Genomic DNA, 18,471 nt, shown 5'->3' with positions numbered 1-18,471 from the left:
CCACTGCAAAAGAAATTCAGAATATACAGTGCTCCCAAATCCAAATGCCCCTCTCCCTTCTGAGCCCCCCAATGTTTCAAACATGTTTGGCATTTCTATAGCGATGAAAGTCTGCCTAATTTATGGGTGCATGTCTCCAGCAGCATGAGCTGGGTACAACACCATACTGGGCACTACAACGTATGAGTCACTATAACGTACTGGGCACTGCAGTTTGCAATTTTCACTCAGCAATATCCACTACTGCTTGTTTCTGGAAAACACCCATGGAGTGAAAATAAAAAATACAACTGTAGATAAACTCCCAAAGGGTTATAATTTACAAAATGGGGTAAATTGAGGGGGGATTATGCTCTTCTAGCACCTATGAGCTCTGCATATGAAGTCCACAAACTATTCTAGCAAAATCTGCGCTCCAAAAGGCAAATAGCACTCCGCCCCTCCTGAATTTCTTTATATGGCTAAGCAGTACTGTACAGCCACATATGGGGTATTTCTACATTCAGCAGAAATTATGGGGCAAATTTTGATGCTATTCTTACACATTTGCCAGTGTGAAAATGTAAAATCGGGGGCAAAAGCAAAATTTTGTTGGTGAAAATGTAATTATTTTTTCTTCACTGCCCGATGGTATAAAATTCTGTGAATATGATCACTGCACCCCCAAATTAATTCATTGCGAGGTGTAGTTCATAAAATTGGGCCACCTATGGGGGGTTCTGCTGTTTTCGCACCTCAGGTGCTCTACCAATGTGACATGGCACTGTAAAACCAGTCCAGCAATATCTGAACTTCAATATGTTGCTTCCTCCCTTCTGAGCTTTGCACTGTGCCTCCAAAGTAGTTTTCAACCACATATGGGGTATCAGTGTACACAGGAGAAAGTGCACAACAAATTTTGGGGTCTACTTTTTCCTGTTTCCCTTGTGAAAGTGAACAAATTGGGGCTAAAAAAAACATATTTTTGGGGAAAATGTGATTTATCATCTGGGGTACTCCAAGCGCGACATGACACCTGCAGACCATTCCATCAAAATCTACGTTCCAAAATGTCACTTCATCCTTTCTAAGCCCTGCCTTGCTCTCAAGCAGTAGTTTTCACCCACATATTGGTATACTCAGGAGAAATTGCACAACAAATTTTAGGGTCCATTTTCTCCTGTTACACTTGTAAAAATAAAAAATTGGGGGTTAAAAATAGTTTTGTTCTCACCTCACATCTAGATAAATTCCCTGAGGGGTCTAGTTTCTAAAATGAGGTCACCTTAGACACATCAGGGGCTCTCCAAACACAACATGGAATCCGCTAATGATTCCAGCAATTTTTTGCATTCAAAATTTTATATAGTGCTCCTTCCCTTCCGAAACCTGCCATGCACCTAAACAGTAGTTTTCCCCCCACAAATTGTGCATCGGTGTACTCAGGAGAAATTGCAAAACAAACTGTATAGTGCATTTTTTCCTGCTACCCTTGTGAAAATAAAAAATTGGAGCTTAAAGAACATTTTTGGTGTAAAAATTGGATTTTTTATTTTTACGAATCAACGTTATAAACTTCTGTGAAGCACATGGGGGTTCAAGATGCTCAAAACACATCTAAGTAAGTTCCCTGAAGGGTCTAGTAATGGGGTCACTTGTGGTGTTTCCACTGTTTAGGCACATTAGGGACACCCGGAAGGCAACATGGCATCCTCTAATGATTCCAGCATATTTTGCATTCAAAAAGTCAAATGACGCTCCTTCCCTTGCGAATCCCGCCATGTGCCCAAACAGTGGTTTTCCCCCACATATGGGTTATCAGCATGCTAAGGAGAAAGTGCACAACAAATTTTAGGTTCCGTTTTTTCCTGTTACCCTTGCAAAAATAAAGAAAGTTGAGTCTAAAATAATATTTTTATGAAAAAACGGTGTGTTCATTATTTCCTACCTCATTCCATTAATTCCTGTGAAGCTTGATAAAGAACAACTATGTTCAAAACACCTTGCTTATTGACCATCCTGTCTTGGATTTTTAAATTTTGATGGAATAAAGTTATTACTCAAAATTTTACCAGAAACTGGAACTTTTTTTAAAATCCCTGTGAAGCACCTGAAGGGTTAATGAACTTCTTGAATGTGGTTTTGAACACCTTTATGGGTGCAGTTTTTAGAATGGTGTTACTTTTGGGTATTTTGTGTCAGATCGCACCCTCAAAGTCACTTCAAATGTGATGCGGTCACTAAAAAAATGGTTTTGTAAATTTTGTTGAAAAATCGAGAAATCGCTGGTCAACTTTTAACCCTTGTGTTAGGGGTCGAATTCCCACCTCTGCACAGGGGGAATCTCGGGCCATCTCTGCTGCAGTCTCTCATTCTTCTCCTGCTGCAGTGGAGCCTGCTCAGCAGAGATGTCGGTCCCAGTGTCTTGCTCAGTCCCACTCTGTACAAAGAGTTACTGCTGCTTTTCCTGCTTCTGCCTTTGAAGTCAGTGCTGGGCAGCGGTGAGCAGATGCTTCTGGGACTAAGTCTTGCTCTTCTCGTTCTGAGCATGCCCTGAGTAAGATCTCTCAGTAGAGATCGAGGGTCACATGGTCAGATACTGCAGCTAAGACCATTGGTCCTTTCAGGAAGGTCCTGTAGGTGCTAGGACTAAGTCCTGCTTGGCACACACTGAGCATGCCCAGGGCAAGATCTCTCAGTGGAGATTTAGGGTCACATGCTCAGGTATGGCAGCCTCTCATTGGTCCTTCTAGGAAGGTCTTTTACTTGCTGCAGCTACATAAGTCTCGCATGGCCGCACGGCCATGCGCTAGTATTGCTTTCATTTATGTACTTTGCGCCAGTGTGGTCTTGTATGTGTGTGTTCAGGGACCCGGCTGAAATAAGCCCTTAGAATGCTGGCACCTCCGGCGAGGAGTTCGTATGCTTGTGTGTTCAGGCACCTGGCCGTAAGAAGCCCCTAGAATGCTGGCACCTCCGGCGAGGAGTTTCGTGTGCGTGCAAGACCACTGACTGCTCTTGTTTAGACAGTTAACCTGTGCCTCTGTGGAGTCTAACAGGGCGAAGCCCTTTGTGTTCACGGCTGCTCTGTGAAGTAACAGAGTTAGCTAACACTGCCATTAGTTCCGCTATGTGCTAGCAGCAGGTTCTCCTGCACGGTGTACCCCGGGCTGCGAACGCATCTATCCTAATAAAATATACACTTTCATTAGGTGCGTTCCGCGAGCCCTATCATAACATAATACTAGCGTCAGGGTCTGGCTAGTAAATGGCGGACATACAGCAATCTTTGCGGTATATCTAGCAGCTGGAGGGTAGGTTGGCGGCTCTCGAGAGCTCAACCTCAGCTGTGGATATTTCCGCAGTTGCTGTACAGGCTGCTAGCGTGGCTGCAGCAACTTTGTCCACTGCCACCCCTGTTCCGACATTTTCGCGCCTCCCGCTCCCAGAAACATTTTCTGGAGAAAGAAGATCTTGTAGGGGATTCGTGAGTCAGTGCTCTATTCACCTTGAGCTTCTGGCTGCACGTTTTCCCACAGAGCGGGCTAAGGTGGGATTTATTGTGTCCCTCTTGTCGGACAGGGTGTTGGAATGGGCTACGCCGCTGTGGGAGCGTGGCGATCATGTGGTGCAGAGTGCTCCATTGTTTCTGAGCACTCTGAAACAGGTCTTCCTAGGACATCAAGTCACCCATGATACGGCGCTCCAACTGCTGGCATTAACTCAGGGTGAGTCCTTGGTCAGCCAATTCGCCATCCGTTTCCGAACTTTAGCTTCAGAGCTGGAGTGGTCGGATAAAGCCCTTATCCCCATATTTTGGAGGGGGCTGGCTGATCACGTTAAGGACGCTCTGGCCACTAGGGAGATTCCAGCCACACTGGAGGAGTTAATAACTGTCTCTACCCGCATTGACCTCCGTTTTAACGAGTGGAGGTTTGAGCGAGCCCAGTGTAGGCAGAGGTTTCGGCTGGCTCCCACCTTCGCCAGACCTCTGGAATCTCCGGTCCTGGTTCTTGAGTCACATGAGGCCAGGGAGGTGTCACGAGCGGATTCTAAGTCCCGGACCGCTTGGTCATGCAAGGCTCATCATGTTTGCCAGCAGTCTGGACATCTTGCCACCAGATGTTCTCAGCGGTCGAGGAGACGTCAGCCTCTAGTGGTAGTCGGGGGAGGTACACTAGATACGGCGACGTTTGCCTCAAAATTGTCCTTTAAGGGGACAATTAACATTGGCTCATCTTCCCACTCAGTAGAGCTCTGTGTGGATTCTGGGGCAGAGGGCAATTTCATGTCTTCCGCCTTTGCCCAATGTCACGCAATACCCCTGGTTATGCTAGCGCAACCAGTTACAGTACGAGTGGTGAATTGGTCGACACTACCTTCACAGATAACTCAGCAGACCATTCCTTTTACTCTGTCCATGTCACCATCCCATCAGGAGACAATATCTCTGCTCGTCACACCTGAGGGTATTGATGAGGTCCTGTTGGGGATACCTTGGTTACGGTACCACTCTCCACATATCGAGTGGTCTTCTGGCAGAATTTTGGGATGGGGTGAGTCTTTTGAGGGTAGGTGTCAAAGGGAGTGCGTTCAGGTTGCTACTACTGAGGTACCCGCAGATCTATCCTATCTCCCCAAGCAATACTGGTCTCATGCGGACGTGTTCTCCAAAAAGGCGGCGGAGACCCTACCACCTCACTGCCCCTATGACTGTCCTATTGACCTCTTGCCTGGTGCTGAGCCTCCCCGGGGTCGAGTTTATCCGTTATCTCTCCCGGAGACGGAAGCTATGTCTCAGTACATCCAAGAAAATCTGGCAAGAGGGTTCATCAGGAAGTCAGTGTCGCCTGCTGGGGCTGGGTTCTTCTTTGTTCAGAAGAAGAATGGGGAACTGCGTCCATGTATTGACTACAGGGGTCTTAACGCCATCACCGTTAAGAACAAATACCCATTACCCCTGATATCTGAGCTTTTTGATAGGCTACGGGGGGCAAGGGTATTTACAAAATTAGATCTGCGGGGTGCCTACAATCTGATTCGCATCCGTGAGGGGGACGAATGGAAGACGGCTTTTAAAACCAGGGATGGGCACTATGAGTATCTGGTGATGCCCTTCAGGCTCTGTAATGCCCCAGCCATTTTCCAAGACGTTGTGAATGACATCTTCCGGGATATGCTCACCACCTCGGTCGTAGTCTATCTGGATGATGTTCTCATCTACTCTCCAGATATCGACTCCCATCGGAGAGATGTTCGCAAAGTCTTTGACCTCTTACTGGCAAACTCCCTCTACGCCAAGTTGGAGAAGTGTGTGTTTGAGCAGGAGTCCTTGCCTTTTCTTGGTTATATCATCTCTGCCCAGGGTTTGGCTATGGATCCTGCCAAGCTACAGGCTGTGATGGACTGGTAGGAACCCCATTCTCTTAAAGCGGTGCAGCGCTTTATGGGGTTCATTAACTACTATCGACAGTTCATTCCACACTTCTCAACGTTGGTAGCTCCCTTGGTTGCCCTTACCAAGAAGGGAGCAAATCCCAAATTGTGGTCTGTGGAGGTCTCCAAGGCCTTTAATTCCATAAAGTCACATTTCGCTAGCGCTCCCATCCTACATTGCCCCGATGTAGACAAACCCTTTATCATGGAGGTGGATGCCTCATCTGTTGGTGCAGGAGCAGTCCTCTTCCAAAAGGATGCTCAAGGTCGGAAGCATCCTTGCTTCTTCTTTTCAAAGACCTTTTCACCAGCAGAGAGGAATTATTCCATCAGGGACAGGGAGTTGCTGGCCATGAAATTGGCCTTCTCGGAGTGGAGACATCTCTTGGAGGGAGCTCATTTTCCTTTCCAAGTCTTCACAGACCATAAAAACCTGGTGTACCTACAGACAGCCCAGCGGTTAAATTCTCGCCAGGCTAGATGGTCCTTGTTCTTCTCCCAGTTCCATTTCACCCTCCAGTTTCTTTCTGGGGAGAAGAACATTCGTGCCGACGCTCTCTCTTGCTCCATGGTGTCATCTGTGGAGGAGGAAGAGGAGCCTCGGCTTATTGTCCCCACTGAGAGCCTGAGAAACATAGCCCCGGTTTCGCTAGAGTCTGTGCCTCCAGGCAATACTTTTGTACCACCCAATTTGCGACCGGAGGTTCTCTCGTGGGCTCATTCATTCAGGGTGGGTGGTCATTTTGGGACAAAAAGGACATCTGAGCTGTTGGCGAGGACGTATTGGTGGCCACATATGGTCCGTGATGTCATGGATTATATTCTGGCGTGTGTCTCCTGCACCAAAAATAAGTCTCCTCGACAGCGGCCAGCTGGGTTACTCTATCCATTGCCGGTGGCAGACAGGCCCTAGGAGATGGTCGGGATGGACTTTGTGGTGGGTTTGCCCAAGTCTCGGGGTTGTACCATCATTTGGGTTATCACCGATCACTTCTCCAAAATGGTGCATTTGGTGCCGCTTCCGTGGTTACCTTCGGCACGGGCCTTTTCAGCGTTGTTCATAAAGCACATCTTTCGCCTACACGGTATGCCAGACAAGATTGTCAGTGACCGGGGTCCCCAGTTTGCCTCTCGGTTCTGGAGGGAGCTTTGTCGTCTTCTCAGCATTGAGTTAAATCTCTCCTCCGCATATCATCCCGAGACAAATGGATTGGTAGAGAGGGCCAATCAGACCTTGGTCACATATCTGTGACATTTTGTTTCAGCCAGACAGGATGACTGGGCATCCTTGCTACCGTGGGCATAGTTTGCGCTGAACAATGTGGTTGCCGACTCCACTGGACAAACCCCATTCCTCCTCAACTATGGTCAGCATCCGTGGGTACCTGTGCCTATGCCCGTGTCTTCTGCCGACTCCAGGGTGGCAGACTGGGCTGTGGAAGCACGGGATATTTGGGACCGCACTCAGGATGCCATTCAGGCCTCCAATGAGAGAATGAGGTCCTCCGCCGATGCACATCGGCGCCCCGCTCCGACCTTTGCTCATGGCGACTTAGTGTGGCTCTCCGCCCGTAACATCAGGCTGCAAGGGGAGTCCGGTAAGTTTGCGCCTCGCTACTTGGGTCCTTTCAAGGTCCTCGAACAGGTTAATCCTGTGGTCTATCGTTTGGCCCTTCCGCCACGCCTGGGTATCACCGACACCTTTCATGTGTCCCTCTTGAAACCCGTATACATGTCCCGGTTTTCCGAGTCATCTGCTGGGACATCGGGTTCGTCTACGGACGATTACGAGGTGAACGCTATTTTGGGGTGCAAGGTGGTACGTGGCAAAAAAATTTATTTGGTGGATTGGAAGGGTTATGGTCCTGAGAGTCTGTTGAGCACATTCGGGCTCCGCAGCTCATTGCTGCCTTCGAGCGTGGCGAGGCCCAAGGAGGGGGGGCCCTAGGAGGGGGGGTAATGTTAGGGGTCGAGTTCCCACCTCTGCACAGGGGGAATCTCAGGCCATCTCTGCTGCGGTTTCCCATTCTTCTCCTGCCGCAGTGGAGCCTGCTCAGCAGAGACGTCGGTCCCAGCGTCTTGCTCAGTCCCACTCTGTACAAAGAGTTACTGCTGCTTTTCCTGCTTCTACCTTTGAAGTCAGTGCTGGGCAGCGGCGAGCAGATGCTTCTGGGACTAAGTCTTGCTCTTCTCGTTCTGAGCATGCCCTGAGTAAGATCTCTCAGTGGAGATCGAGGGTCACATGGTCAGATACTGCAGCTAAGTCCATTGGTCCTTTCAGGAAGGTCCTGTAGGAGCTAGGACTAAGTCCTGCTTGGCACACACTGAGCATGCCCAGGGCAAGATCGCTCAGTGGAGATTTAGGGTCACATGCTCAGGTATGGCAGCCTCTCATTGGTCCTTCTAGGAAGGTCTTTTACTTGCTGCAGCTATATAAGGCTCGCATGGCCGCACGGCCATGCGCTAGTATTGTTTTCATTTATGTACTTTGCGCCAGTGTGGTCTTGTATGTGTGTGTGTTCAGGGACCCGGCTGAAATAAGCCCCTAGAATGCTGGCACCTCCGGCGAGGAGTTCATATGCTTGTGTGTTCAGGGACCTGGCCGTAAGAAGCCCCTAGAATGCTGGCACCTCCAGCGAGGAGTTTCGTGTGCGTGCAAGACCACTGACTGCTCTTGTTTAGACAGTTAGCCTGTGCCTCTGTGGAGTCTAACAGGTGTAACAACTCTGCTGGCATCACGGCATGGCCTCGCATCTCTCACACTATCTTACCCACTGCTCCAGGTCATGATGTGGTTTCTGCTTCATGCCAGCTCCATGTTCTGTGTCTCTGCTCTCTGCATGCTTCATGGCTCTGTGTATAGAGGGGTGGCGCCTGAACTCTCTGGTTCTTATAGGAATCAGGTGCATCTGTCCAATCTGTTCCTGACCAATTGCCAGGAGGCCTCTAGTATATAGTGCAGCTCCACCCAGTGGCCTGGGCCTGTGCAATGTGTTTGCTCAGTTAGTGTCTTGCTGCTGAGTTTGCCGGGCCTTGCTCTATGCTACTCCCTCGCTGGAGGCTCTACTCTATATTTTTGCCTTGTTCTTGTTGTCCGCCCTCCAGGAGGCAGAATATCCTGGTCCCTGTGTCTTCGTCCTTGTGTCTTGTTCCATGGCCTTGTCTGTACTTAGTCTTATCTCCGTCTCCTTGTCTGTGGCTTCCTTCCCTGCTGTGTCTTTCCTTGTGTTCTCAGTCTGCTTATGCTCTGCACTCTTGCAGCTCTGCCTGCTCTGTACCTTTGTGGCTTTTACATCTGATCCGCACTCCTGCGGTTCTGCTCCGTTCATCTCTGCTCCGCTACCTGTTGTGAATTTGGATTCTGGGCTCCCCCGGTGGCTACTGGTGGAATTGAACTGGTGTCTTCATCTTCTCTGTTCACCTGTTCCCATCAAGATGTGGGAGTCGCTATATAACCTTGCTGCTCTGTTAGTTGCTTGCCGGTCAACAATGTTATCAGAAGCCTCTCTGTGCTTGTTCCTGCTCCTAGACAACTACTAGATAAGTTGGACTCTTGTCCATGTTTGTTTTTGCATTTTTGTTCCAGTTCACAGCTGTAGTTTCGTTACTGTGTCTGGAAAGCTCTTGTGAACAGGAATTGCCACTCTGGTGTTATGAGTTAATGCCAGAGTTTTAAAGTAATTTCTGGATGGTGTTTTGATAGGGTTTTCAGCTGACCATGAAAGTGTCCTTTCTGTCTTCTGCTATGTAGTAAGTGGACCTCAAATTTGCTAAACCTATTTTCATACTACGTTTGTTATTTCATCTTAATTCACCGCCAATACATGTGGGGGGCCTCTGTCTCCTTTCGGGGTATTTCTCTAGAGGTGAGCTAGGACTAATATTTTCCTCTGCTAGCATTATTTAGTCCTCCGGCTGGTGCTGGGCATCTAGAATCAACGTAGGCATGCTACCCGGCCACTGCTAGTTGTGCGTTAGGTTTAGTTCATGGTCAGCTCAGTTCCCATCTTCCAAGAGCTAGTTCCTTTATATGCTGATGCTATGATCTCTTGCCATTGAGATCATGACAGTTTGACCGGCCCACTAAAGGGTTAAAATCCTTGGCTGAGAAAGGAGAGAAATAAGTAGTCTGCTGAAATTTTTTTTTTTTTTTTTTCTCTCCTTCTAATCTTTGAATGGTTCTGTGTCCACCTGTTTGTAATGGATCTTCAGAGTGTAACTGCAGGTTTGAATAATCTCGCCACGAAGGTACAAAATTTGCAAGATTTTGTTTGTCATGCACCTGTATCTGAGCCGAGAATTCCTTTGCCGGAATTTTTCTCGGGGAATAGATCTGGGTTTCAGAATTTTCGAAATAATTGCAAATTATTTTTGTCCCTGAAATCTCGCTCTGCCGGAGACCCTGCACAGCAGGTCAGGATTGTGATTTCCTTGCTCCGGGGCGACCCTCAAGGCTGGGCTTTTTCATTGACACCAGGGGATCCTGCGTTGCTCAATGTGGATGCGTTTTTTCTGGCCTTGGGGTTGCTTTATGACGAACCTCATTTGGAGCTTCAGGCAGAAAAAACTTTGATGTCCCTATCTCAGGGGCAAGATGAAGCGGAAATTTACTGCCAAAGATTCCGTAAATGGTCTGTGCTTACTCAGTGGAATGAGTGCGCCCTGGCGGCGACTTTCAGAGAGGGTCTCTCTGATGCCATTAAGGATGTTATGGTGGGGTTCCCTGTGCCTGCGGGTCTGAATGAGGCCATGACAATGGCTATTCAGATCGATAGGCGTTTGCGGGAGCGCAAACCAGTGCACCATCTGGCGGTGTCCACTGAGAAATCGCCAGAGAGTATGCAGTGTGATAGAATTCTGTCCCGAAGCGAGCGGCAGAATTTTAGACGGAAAAATGGGTTGTGTTTCTATTGTGGTGATTCTACTCATGTTATATCAGCATGCTCTAAGCGCACTAAAAAGCTTGGTAAATCTGTTTCCATTTGCACCTTACCGTCTAAGTTTATTCTATCTGTGACCCTGATTTGCTCTTTGTCATCTATTACCACGGACGCCTATGTCGACTCTGGCGCCGCGTTGAGTCTTATGGATTGGTCCTTTGCCAAACGCTGTGGGTATGATTTAGAGCCTTTGGAGATTCCTATTCCTCTGAAGGGGATTGACTCCACCCCATTGGCTAATAATAAACCACAATACTGGACACAAGTAACTATGCGTATTAATCCGGATCACCAGGAGATTATTCGCTTTCTGGTGCTGTGTAATCTACATGATGATTTGGTGCTAGGATTGCCTTGGCTGCAATCTCACAACCCAGTCCTCGACTGGAGAGCTATGTCTGTGTTGAGCTGGGGATGTAAGGGGGCTCATGGGGATGTACCTGTGGTTTCCATTTCATCATCTATTCCCTCTGAAATTCCTGAGTTCCTGTCTGACTATCGTGACGTCTTTGAAGAATCCAAGCTTGGTTCGTTACCTCCGCACCGAGAGTGCGATTGTGCCATAGATTTAATCCCGGGTAGTAAATACCCAAAGGGTCGTTTATTTAATCTGTCTGTGCCTGAACATGCTGCTATGCGAGAATATATAAAGGAGTCCTTGGAAAAGGGACATATTCGTCCATCGTCATCTCCCTTAGGAGCCGGTTTTTTCTTTGTGTCAAAAAAAGACGGCTCTTTGAGACCATGTATTGATTATCGGCTTTTGAATAAAATCACTGTTAAATATCAATACCCATTGCCGTTGCTGACTGATTTGTTTGCTCGCATAAAGGGGGCCAAGTGGTTCTCTAAGATTGACCTTCGTGGGGCGTATAATTTGGTGCGAATCAGGCAGGGGGATGAGTGGAAAACCGCATTTAATACGCCCGAGGGCCATTTTGAGTATTTAGTGATGCCTTTTGGTCTTTCAAATGCTCCGTCAGTTTTCCAGTCCTTTATGCATGATATTTTTCGCGATTATTTGGATAAATTTATGATTGTGTATCTGGATGATATTCTGATTTTTTCGGATGACTGGGACTCTCATGTCCAGCAAGTCAAGAGGGTTTTTCAGGTTTTGCGGTCTAATTCTTTGTGTGTGAAGGGTTCTAAGTGTGTTTTTGGGGTACAGAGGATTTCCTTTTTGGGATATATTTTTTCCCCCTCTTCCATTGAAATGGATCCTGTCAAGGTACAAGCTATTTGTGATTGGACGCAGCCCTCTTCTCTTAAGAGTCTTCAGAAATTTTTGGGCTTTGCTAACTTTTATCGTCGATTTATTGCTGGTTTTTCGGATATTGCTAAGCCATTGACCGATTTGACTAAGAAGGGTGCTGATGTTGCCGATTGGTCCCCTGATGCTGTGGAGGCCTTTCGGGAGCTCAAGCGCCGTTTTTCCTCTGCCCCTGTGTTGCGTCAGCCTGATGTTGCTCTACCTTTTCAGGTTGAGGTCGACGCTTCTGAGATCGGAGCTGGGGCAGTGTTGTCGCAGAAAAGTTCTGACTGCTCCGTGATGAGGCCTTGTGCCTTCTTTTCCCGTAAATTTTCGCCCGCTGAGCGGAATTATGATGTTGGGAATCGGGAGCTTTTGGCCATGAAGTGGGCTTTTGAGGAGTGGCGCCATTGGCTTGAGGGGGCCAGACATCAGGTGGTGGTATTGACTGACCACAAAAATTTGATTTATCTTGAGACCGCCAGGCGCCTGAATCCTAGACAGGCGCGCTGGTCATTATTTTTCTCTCGGTTTAATTTTGTGGTGTCATACCTACCGGGTTCTAAGAATGTTAAGGCGGATGCCCTTTCTAGGAGTTTTGAGCCTGACTCGCCTGGTAACTCTGAGCCCACAGGTATCCTTAAGGATGGAGTGGTATTGTCAGCCGTTTCTCCAGACCTGCGGCGGGCCTTGCAGGAGTTTCAGGCGGATAGACCTGATCGTTGCCCACCTGATAAACTATTTGTTCCTGATGATTGGACCAGTAGAGTCATCTCTGAGGTTCATTCTTCTGCGTTGGCAGGTCATCCTGGCATTTTTGGTACCAGGGATTTGGTGGCAAGGTCCTTCTGGTGGCCTTCCCTGTCACGAGATGTGCGAGGCTTTGTGCAGTCTTGTGACGTTTGTGCTCGGGCCAAGCCTTGTTGTTCTCGGGCTAGTGGATTGTTATTGCCCTTGCCTATTCCTAAGAGGCCTTGGACGCACATCTCGATGGATTTTATTTCGGATCTGCCTGTTTCTCAGAAGATGTCTGTCATCTGGGTGGTGTGTGACCGTTTCTCTAAGATGGTCCATTTGGTTCCTCTGCCCAAGTTGCCTTCTTCTTCCGAGTTGGTTCCTCTGTTTTTTCAAAATGTTGTTCGTTTGCATGGTATTCCTGAGAATATCGTTTCTGACAGAGGGACCCAATTCGTGTCTAGATTTTGGCGGGCATTCTGTGCTAGGATGGGCATAGATTTGTCTTTTTCGTCCGCTTTCCATCCTCAGACGAATGGCCAGACCGAGCGGATTAATCAGACCCTGGAGACATATCTGAGGTGTTTTGTGTCTGCTGACCAGGATGATTGGGTTGCTTTTTTGCCATTGGCGGAGTTCGCTCTCAATAATCGGGCCAGCTCTGCCACTTTGGTGTCCCCGTTTTTCTGTAATTCGGGGTTTCATCCTCGATTTTCCTCTGGTCAGGTGGAATCTTCGGATTGTCCTGGAGTGGATGCTGTGGTGGAGAGATTGCATCAGATCTGGGGGCAGGTGGTGGACAATTTGGGGTTGTCCCAGGAGAAGACTCAGCTTTTTGCCAACCGCCACCGTCGTGTTGGTCCTCGGCTTTGTGTTGGGGATTTGGTGTGGTTGTCTTCTCGTTTTGTCCCTATGAGGGTCTCTTCTCCTAAGTTTAAGCCTCGGTTCATCGGCCCGTATAAGATATTGGAGATTCTTAACCCTGTTTCCTTCCGTTTGGACCTCCCTGCATCCTTTTCTATTCATAACGTTTTTCATCGGTCATTATTGCGCAGGTATGAGGTACCGGTTGTGCCTTCCGTTGAGCCTCCTGCTCCGGTGTTGGTTGAGGGTGAGTTGGAGTACGTTGTGGAGAAAATCTTAGACTCTCGTGTTTCCAGACGGAGACTCCAGTATCTGGTCAAGTGGAAGGGATACGGCCAGGAGGATAATTCTTGGGTGAATGCATCTGATGTTCATGCCTCTGATCTGGTTCGTGCCTTTCATAGGGCCCATCCTGATCGCCCTGGTGGTTCTGGGGAGGGTTCGGTGCCCCCTCCTTGAGGGGGGGGTACTGTTGTGAATTTGGATTCTGGGCTCCCCCGGTGGCTACTGGTGGAATTGAACTGGTGTCTTCATCTTCTCTGTTCACCTGTTCCCATCAAGATGTGGGAGTCGCTATATAACCTTGCTGCTCTGTTAGTTGCTTGCCGGTCAACAATGTTATCAGAAGCCTCTCTGTGCTTGTTCCTGCTCCTAGACAACTACTAGATAAGTTGGACTCTTGTCCATGTTTGTTTTTGCATTTTTGTTCCAGTTCACAGCTGTAGTTTCGTTACTGTGTCTGGAAAGCTCTTGTGAACAGGAATTGCCACTCTGGTGTTATGAGTTAATGCCAGAGTTTTAAAGTAATTTCTGGATGGTGTTTTGATAGGGTTTTCAGCTGACCATGAAAGTGTCCTTTCTGTCTTCTGCTATGTAGTAAGTGGACCTCAAATTTGCTAAACCTATTTTCATACTACGTTTGTTATTTCATCTTAATTCACCGCCAATACATGTGGGGGGCCTCTGTCTCCTTTCGGGGTATTTCTCTAGAGGTGAGCTAGGACTAATATTTTCCTCTGCTAGCATTATTTAGTCCTCCGGCTGGTGCTGGGCATCTAGAATCAACGTAGGCATGCTACCCGGCCACTGCTAGTTGTGCGTTAGGTTTAGTTCATGGTCAGCTCAGTTCCCATCTTCCAAGAGCTAGTTCCTTTATATGCTGATGCTATGATCTCTTGCCATTGAGATCATGACAGCTACCATTGCTGTAAGAATCTCTTTCTGCAGCTCCTCTCTGCATTTCTTGCGGTTCTGCTCCGTTTATCTCTGCTCCGCTCCCGTTGCTGTAAGAATCTCTTTCTGCAGCTCCTCTCCGCATTCCTTGCGGTTCTGCTCCGTTTATCTCTGCTCCGCTCCCGTTGCTGTAAGAAACTCTTTCTGCACCTCCTCTCCGCATTCCTTGCGGTTCTGCTCCGTTCATCTCTGCTCCGCTCTTGTTGCTGTAAGAATCTTTCTGCAGCTCCTCTCCGCATTCCTTGCGGTTCTGCTCCGTTCATCTCTGCTCCGCTCCCGTTGCTATAAGAATCTCTTGCTGCAGCTCTTCTCCACATTCCTTGTGGTTCTGCTCTGCTTAGCTTTTATTGCTGCACTATCTCTTGCTGCTCTACCGCTCCTATCCGCAGCCTTGCGGTTCTCTTCCAGTGTGAACAGGCCCCAACCTGTTTCTCCATACTACATATCCGTTCCTGCACCTCCAGTGTGAACAGGTCCCTACCTGTTCCTTCGTACACCACATCAACCTGTCCTGTGTTCTCTGCCGTGCCTTCCAATCCAGTGTTCCTGCCAGTCCTGCCGTCCCTGCCAGTCCTGTGTTTCCTGCCATCCCTGCCAGTCCTGTGTTCCTGCCAGCCCTGTGTTCTCTGCCGTGTCTCTGCCAGCCCTGTTTCTCAGCCGTGCCAGCCTACTGTGTCTCAGCCGTGCTTTTCTGCCAGTCCTGCCTGATGCCCGCACCAATCCTGGTGTCCCTGTCTCTCAAGTGAGATCAGCAGCCACAGCCAAACACCACCCTGGAGTAGCACCTGGCAGCTGCCTGCTGCACAAGCCTGACCTCACCATCAGAGGCTCCAGTGAAAACCCAGGCAGCTGTCATAGTCACGCCCCTTCCAGGGTAGTCTGGTTTGTGGCACCAGTCAGGGCGTGAGCGTGACAACAGGGCGCAGTGCTTTGTGTTCACGGCTGCTCTCTGAAGTAACAGAGTTAGCTAACACTGCCATTAGTTCCGCTATGTGCTAGCAGCAGGTTCTCCTGCATGGTGGACCCCGGGCTGCGAACGCATCTATCCTAATAAAATATACACTTTCATTAGGTGCATTCCGCGAGCCCTATCATAACATAATACTAGCGCCAGGGTCTGGCTTAGTAAATGGTGGACATACAGCAATCTTTGCAGCTGGAGGGTAGGTTAGCGGCTCTCGAGAGCTCAACCTCAGATGTGCATATTTCCGCAGTTGCTGTACAGACTGCTAGCGTGGCTGCAGCAACTTTGTCCACTGCCACCCCTGTTCCGACATTTTCGCACCTCCCGCTCCCAGAAAAATTTTCTGGAGAAAGAAGATCTTGTAGGGGATTTGTGAGTCAGTGCTCTATTCACCTTGAGCTTCTGGCTGCACGTTTTCCCACAGAGCGGGCTAAGGTGGCATTTATTGTGTCCCTCTTGTCGGACAGGGCGTTGGAATGGGCTATGCCGCTGTGGGAGCGTGGCGATCATGTGGTGCAGAGTGCTCCGTTGTTTCTGAGCACTCTGAAACAGGTCTTCCTAGGACCTCAAGTCACCCATGATACGGCGCTCCAACTGCTGGCATTAACTCAGGGTGAGTCCTTGGTCAGCCAATTCGCCATCCTTTTCCGAACTTTAGCTTCAGAGCTGGAGTGGTCGGATAAAGCCCTTATCCCCATATTTTGGAGGGGGCTGGCTGATCACGCTAAGGACGCTCTGGCCACTAGGGAGATTCCAGCCACACTGGAGGAGTTAATAACTGTCTCTACCCTCATTGACCTCCATTTTAACGAGCGGAGGTTTGAGCGAGCCCAGTGTAGGCAGAGGTTTCGGCTGGCTCCCACCTTCGCCAGACCTCTGGAAACTTTTCCAAGGCTCCAGTTCATGAGTTCATCCAGCAGAGGGTGCCTCACCGCAACTCAATGTAAGTACAGATCACCCAGCTTTCCTTTCAGCACCCGGGGTTTACAGGCACGAGCGAGTGCTTTAGCACAGCTCCTGCCTGTAAAATGATTTAACCCCTTCAGATGGATTTACTTCGTGGGACGTGACAGATCAACAGAAGGTATGTATATTGTTGGTTTATTATTTTGCCAAGCGAGGGTCTTCAGGTGGATTGCGAGAGCAATAAAATATTAAAACAACCTGTGTGTTTATATCATTAAAATGCTTTTTAATAATGTGTGTGTTTTTACCCTTCGCCACGACAGCACCCCACATGAGAGAGAGGGATCCGCCCATAGGAACAGGAAACCTACAGAATAAAAGGAGGCGGTCCCCTCTCCTCCTCAGTTTAGGTTTCCTGTTTCTATGGGAACCCGAAGTACCTGCAGTCCAAAAGGATTCCTGGGCCATGCACCCGCCTGCGTCGGTCTCTGGTGGAACGGCAGGGGCTGCGGTACCAGAGGCAGCGGCGGGGGAGCCACTGTTTGCAGCCTCCCCCCTCGTCTGATCATCGCCATGGTCCGGGTTCGGTGCCGCTGGGCTGCCCGGATCCATGAGGACGCGCGCGCTCAGCGGCCGGCTTCTTATCCAGTAGCCGCCGCATGGTAAGGAGGAGCGGCGCGTCTAACCCGGAAGCCGCTGGAGCACTTCCGGGTTGGGTCCGGGGAGGCAGGAGATTCGGCGCCAGATTTAAAAGTGCAGCACTAGCGTCGGCCGGTGTGTGTAAGTATGGCTTCACCGGCCGATGTAGCGCACTTGTCTGCAACAGAGCAGTCTCCCAGTAAGGAGACAAGCGCCAGGAGCAGCACCAAAAGTGGAGATCGATCCCAGGAAAAGCGATCTGCCACCAAACAGAAAGGTCTTTCAGCTAAGAATCCGCCTCCAGAACCGGTACCTGTCTGCTTCACTGGGTGAGTTTTAAAAGAGTCTCTTCCCATATGCTGATATATGTTCCTCCTATATCCCCTTCCTCTAGACTAAGAAAAGGACACATAAAACCAAACACAGAGAATGTGCCTTATGTTTGCAACCCCTCTCGGACTCATATACTAAGAGGTTATGTGCAGAGTGCATCGTATTGACCTTACGGCAAGAAAACGTAATGACTCAGTCTGACGTTAGAGCCATAATTCGTGAAGAGATGCAAGGTCTGGCCCATACAAGTAGCACCAGTACCCGTCAGCCTAGCAGGTCCCGATCTCCAGTAAGCTCGGAGTCAGAGGTAGTACAAAAATCCTCTGATGAAGAGGAGTCCCAGACAAGTTCATCGGAATATGAAGGAGGGCTTTGTCTACCAAATAGTAGTGTAGACAGTTTAATTAAAGCCGTCAGGAGCACGATGGGGTGCCCAGATGAGAAGGGAAAGAAGTCAGCACAGGATATCATGTTCGCGGGGTTAGGACAAAGAAAACGAAGGTCCTTCCCCGCCATACCCACAATTAAGGAGCTGGTTAAAAAAGAGTGGGAGAAACAACATACAAGAGGATTCTTGCCATCCTCTGCTAAAAGACGCTACCCCTTCAGTGACGAAGAACTTAATTCCTGGCAAAAGATACCAAAAGTTGATGCGGCAGTGGCTTCAACTTCTAAACAGTCGGTCTTGCCTGTGGAGGACTCAGGGACTCTAACTGATCCGTTAGACCGAAAAGCAGAAGCCTTACTTAAGAGGTCATGGGAGGCTAATACGGGGGCATTCAGACCAGCCATCTCTAGCACCTGTACTGCAAGGTCACTGCTAGTATGGACAGAGCAGCTGGAGGAACAAATTAGGAGTGAAATACAATTCTGTCGAAAATCCCTCTAATGAAAGATGCAGTAGCATTTCTAGCCGATGCGTCGGTGGATTCGCTACGTCTAACAGCCAGGTCAGCCGGCCTAGCAAACACAGCCCGGCGAGCACTCTGGTTGAAAAATTGGAAAGGGGACGCACAGGCCAAGGCAAAACTTTGTGCGATCCCCTGCCAGGGTGAGTTCCTATTTGGGAAAACTCTGGATGAGCTCTTAAATAAGGCAGGAGAGCGGAAGAAAGGCTTCCCTAACCAGTACCTTCCCTCTTACAGGAGAGCTTTCAGGAGGCGCCCCTTCACCAGGAACAAACCTACTGA

At 48.9% G+C, this 18,471-nt stretch overlaps 1 protein-coding gene across 1 annotated transcript in view; it reads left to right on the top strand.

Annotated features, from left to right (window-relative positions):
• The window catches only part of JAK3 (Janus kinase 3), a 712,213-nt gene that overhangs the window by 467,932 nt on the left and 225,810 nt on the right, over positions 1 to 18,471 (top strand). The gene's annotated exons all lie outside the window — the stretch shown is intronic.

The sequence above is a fragment of the Ranitomeya variabilis genome, chromosome 1 (genome assembly GCF_051348905.1).
Source record: "Ranitomeya variabilis isolate aRanVar5 chromosome 1, aRanVar5.hap1, whole genome shotgun sequence".
In the NCBI taxonomy this organism is placed as follows: domain Eukaryota; kingdom Metazoa; phylum Chordata; class Amphibia; order Anura; family Dendrobatidae; genus Ranitomeya; species Ranitomeya variabilis.
Note: the sequence above shows the minus strand (reverse complement) of the source record. Positions and strands in the feature narration are given on the sequence as shown.